Below are 5,283 nucleotides of genomic sequence, written 5' to 3' on the forward strand. Positions count from 1 at the left end.
CCGCATGCTCTGGTGTCCTGATTTATATCTATATAAACATTCTGATACTGAATTGGTCAGCATGTCTGTCTTCTGAATGCACCCTTTCTCCCTGTGGTGAGAGCAACCCTCATTCTCCATGATGTACTTTGGTCTTCATTCTGTGCATTAGATCTCTGCCCTCTTCCTCCTACATACTGCCTCGTCTACATCCTGGAAACATCTCTCCATCCCGCTATTATCACTAATGGAGAATTTTGGTTTTGGCTCCACATATGAAGTATTTCTCTCTTTTAAGGGTAATTTTTCTTGGCATAATGTCCTTCAGGTGGACTCAAGTTGACCACAAGTCTCAGTATCACTCTCTCCTTTCTTTTTCTTAGTCAGGGTCTTACTGTGTAACCTAGGTTGACCTACAACTCCTGATACTCCCGTTCAGAATCCTGGGTACTGGGGTGACAGGTTTGTACCTCCTGAATTATAAGGCCTAATCACATTCTTCTTAGACAGACATGTGGTTGTAGGCTAGACACATTGTTAAAGGATTAGGTTTTGATTCATTTTGAAATACTTCCATCTTTCTCTGCAGTTGTCCTATCTCAGCATCATCAAAAAATTCTTATATTTGGGTGTGGAAATGCTCACAAGGGCCCTGACTCCTAATCACAAGGCACTGCCTTTGTGTAGCCTGTAACCTGGTTCCCTCCTCAACTTGTATTTCTGCCCTGCCATTCACATCCTGTTGAGGGGGCAGAGTTTTCTTCAAGTGACAAGGGCCTGTGAACTAGAGACTGAGAGGTTTCCAAAATGTCAGAAGTCCTGGCCCCCTGCAACCAAATCACTGTCAGAAGAAACTCAAAAAGCAGCTCACTTCTCTTCCTGTGGAGACACAGACAGCATGGGCCATCTGGCAGGTCTGGTTTTGTTTTCATGAGGGGTCCTGTACTGTGCTGTATCAGTTCACCCCTTGCTGCACGCTGGTTAACTCCATAGCCTGGTTGTCAGGAACAGGTCTTGGGTACACGGGGCAGTACAGAGGACTCTTTGGCATCCTGACCTCCTTTCCTTTGTTATGTCCAGAATGTTGAGATGACTGGATCACAGGGCAGACATGATTTCAGACTTTGAGAAATCTCCACACTGTGTCTCAGGATGATTGAATCAATGTTTGCTCTGCCAACAATGTCCAAGGGTGTTTAATTCACACAAAGGCAAATTTTTTTGTCATTTGATAATATCCAGACTAGTTCATATGGTGACATTTATGACAACTCATTTATCAATGGTTGGCCATATCTCCTGGATGAATGGAGTTTAATTCACAAAGTTCTAACCTATGTCTCTTCCTTGGAGAGTTTTCCCTACTTTTCCAATAGTAATTCCAGAGTATCAGGTCTTACATGAAGGTAGCTGATCCATTTGGAGTTGATTTTTATGCAGGCAGAGAGATAAAGATCTAGTTCACTCTTCCACATCAAATGCCCAGTTATTTATAGCACCATTACAGGTCTACATAGAAAGTTGCAGGCCAATCTGTGATAAGTAGGGAGACTATATCTATAAATAATTAGATAGATAGATAGACAGATAGATAGACAGATAGATAGATAGATAGATAGATAGATAGACAGATAGATAGATATACAGACAGACAGACAAGTGAAAGAAAATGCAAAAGGTAGATACAGGAATTTTCCCAGGTGCCTGCTCAGAGATGATTCCTTCCAGAGTCAAGGGGAAGACACTATGTCCACCATGGAGTTATCTGAAGGAAAAGAATCTATTTACAACATGCTCTTTTGTCCATTCACTTTATTTATCTAAGACAAAATTCTGTCTATACAGCTTCAGTTCTGTCCTGAACTCTCTGTCCCTTCTTTTTCTGTCCTCTCATAGTTTTAGTAAGAATGGATGTCCAATTCCCGGCACCCACACAAGGTGACTCACAGACAACTGGTGTAATTTCAGCTCCATGTGTTCAACACCTCTGGTCTCCATAGGTGCCTTCATTCACATGTACATACCCACTAGACACACATGTAAGTGTAAGGGAGGGAACAGTAAAACCCTGAACAAGGCCACTTCCCAGGTGGAAAGGTAGTTTCTTTCGGGACTTCAAAGCTGCCATGGGTACTTCTTGGGGACAAAAAGAAGCAAAAATCATTTGGAGGAGTCCAAAGCTGACATGACTACCCCTTGGGAGGCCGAGGACAGCAGAATGGTAAGGAAAGTCATGCCAATTTTAAAGAAGTGGGGGAAGTATGCAGCCCAAAAGAGCCTGGTGAGGAGGTTTGAGAGCCACAAGAGAGCAGCAGCCAGCATGGAACTTTGGTATGTCATGGGTATGTGCTAATAGGGACCTAGATTCCTCATTTGCTGAGGTAGGGAGAGATAGCTCTTTTTACCAGACAGATACCCATTTCACAGGTTTCCCAGGAGTGCTGAGTGTATACCTCAGTAATCCTCTGTTGAACCTGTCAAGAGTCTAGGCAGAGCTGAGCCCAGACTGTCATTTAGGACATTGTCAGTGGCACTGCAATTGGAGGCGGGTTAGGACTTAACATTCCAACATTTTGCTGATGATAGGGGCTCATTGTAATTATCATCTGACCACTTTAAGCTGAATTGGGATGTTGTAGGGGTTCCAGGAAGGCTGGGAAGTAGGTCAGTCAAAAGTTGAGTGTGAAGAGACAGGCAGGTAGGTAATAGTAGGAGACCCAGGGAAATTTTGTCACAAGTGTCTGGTTTATGGGCCACTGTGTAATGTTGCCAATTTTTTTTTCTGGAAAAATCCTGCAGAGATAGACAGCAATCATGATTATGTGGCACAAAGAGACTACACCTGGAACCAACTTCAAATGTGGCAACACTTACACCTTGGCAGAAAACTGCCCCACACTTCACCTGATGCCAGGCCCTTCTCAAACTGTGAACAAACAACACTGGAGGGTCGACTACCCCTCTCTGCCTTGTCAAGGTTGGTCAGGTCCTAAGGCTTTAGTGGAGTCTCTGAGTCCAAGGAGGAAAGAGACTTCAGGAGACAGGCAAAGGGAGGGGTGGGAGGAGTCAGGGGCCTAAGAGAGACCCAAAGGAGAGCACTGCAAAGAAGTCAGCCCCTGGAGGATGTAGTTTGTGAGTCAGCTCATGGAAGTCCTTAATCCTCTCTTTCACTTGGCCAGACTGCCTCACACAGAACATTCTGCATCAGTAGGTAAAAACCCTACCACTGAACTATATCCTTAGTCCTTTGTGGAATTCCATCTTTTTTTAAAAAACAACATAAAATAAGATAAAATGTAACACATCAAAATAGGATAAAACAAAACAAACAGAAAGAAAATTGCATAAGGGAATGAATAAGAATCAGAGACCCAATCTGTGGCATATTCAGGAACCCCATAAAAACCATAAGCAGGAAGCCAAGATATATACACAAAAGACCTATAGCATAAAAAGAGAGAAAAATACATAAATAAACTAAAATTAAAAAATAAGATAATGAAAAAAGAAAGAAAAAATCCATGACATGACATAATGACAAACGGAACTGAGTTTGTTTTCTGTTGGCCATCTATTTCTGGGGATGCAGCCTACCCTTAAGAGTACTTTGTTTCTCCAGTGAAACTCCCTTGGAGGAAACTAAATTTTCATTTGAAAGAGGTTATCAATTGGCGACACCTTCTGGGTTAGTGATGGGGACTTGTGTCCACTTCTCTTTTCAACTCTAGGACCCCATCTGGTACAGATCTATGCGGGCACCCTGGATGCTGTCTTGGTCTCCATGAGTTCATATTTGCTTTAATTATTTTGTTTTCTTGGTGCCCTCTGTACCCAATGCATTTTACACTCTTTCTGCCTATTCTTCAGAGGAGTTCCCTGAGATCTGAGGAGAGGGATCTGATGGAGGCTTCCCTTTTAGGGATGAGAGTTTCAGGATCTCCTTTCTCTACATAATGCTTGGTTGTGGGTCTCTGTATTTGTTCTCATCAGCTACAGAAGGAAGCTTCTCTAATGATGACTGAGCAAGGCACTGATATGTAAGTATAGCAGAATATGTCATTAGGAATCACTTTATAGCTATGTTTTTATTATTTAGAGAAGTAGTACTTGGATTTACCCTAGGTTCTTGGGCAATCTTGTCTAAGGTTCTCAGTCATGTAAGCAGTGTTGGGTACAGTTTCCATCTAGTAGAGGAGGCCTTAATCAAATCAGATACTGGTTGGTTACTTGACAAGCTGTGCCCCACCATTGCCCTAGCATATCTTGCAGGTAGGAGATTAGTAAGTCAAAGGTTTTGTGGTTGTGTTAATTGTTTCATTTCTCATTAGTATTGTGGAGAGTATCTTTCTGTACCAAAGATTCCTGCACATAGGGGTTGAGGTTCTATGTATGTCAACTCCTCCATGGTCAGTGAGTTGTGTAGGTGATATCTTCACCAGTGTGGTCTTGCCATAAGTTTGTGGAGAGCAACCTGTAGTCTTGGCAACAGCCTTGGTTGTTTAGAGACTCTTTTTTTTCTTTGTTTGTTTGCTTGTGGGTTTTTTTTTACAATTTTTTATTTTAAAAAAAGATTTTTCCCCGAGGTATTTTATGTCATGTGTGGCTATTGTAAAGGGTGATGTATCTCTGATTTCCTTCTCAGCCTCTTTGTCAATTGTACATAGGAGGGCTACTGCTTTTTTTTGAGTTGATCTTGTATCCTGCTATGTTGCCGAAGGTGTTTATAAGCTGAATCAGTTTTTTGGTGGAATCTTTGGGGTCACTCAAGTATACTATCATGTCATCTGCAAATAGGGAAAGCTTGACTTCTTCCTTTCCAATTTGTATCCCCTTAATCTCCTTATGTTGTCTTATTGCTCTGGCTAGAACTTCAAGTACTGTATTGAATAAGTATGGGGAGAGCGGACAGCCTTGCCTCGTTCCTGATTTTAGTGGAATTGCTTTGAGTTTCTCTCCATTTAATTTGATGTTGGCTGTTGGCTTGCTGTAAATTGTCTTTATTATGTTTAGGTATGTTCCCTGTATTCCTGATCGCTCCAAGACCTTTATCATGAAGGGGTGTGGGATTTTGTCAAAGGCCTTTTCTGCATCTAGTGAGATGATCATGTGGTTTTTTTCTTTGAGTTTGTTTATATGGTGTATTACATTGACGGACTTTCATTTGTTAAACCACTCTTGCATCCCTGGGATGAAGCCTACTTGATCATGGTGGATAAATGTTTTGATGTGTTCTTGGAGTCTGTTTGCCAGTATTTTATTGACTATTTTTGCATCAATGTTCATGAGGGAGATTGGTCTGTAGTT

This window comes from Peromyscus eremicus, chromosome 4, assembly GCF_949786415.1.
Source record: "Peromyscus eremicus chromosome 4, PerEre_H2_v1, whole genome shotgun sequence".
NCBI lineage: Eukaryota > Metazoa > Chordata > Mammalia > Rodentia > Cricetidae > Peromyscus > Peromyscus eremicus.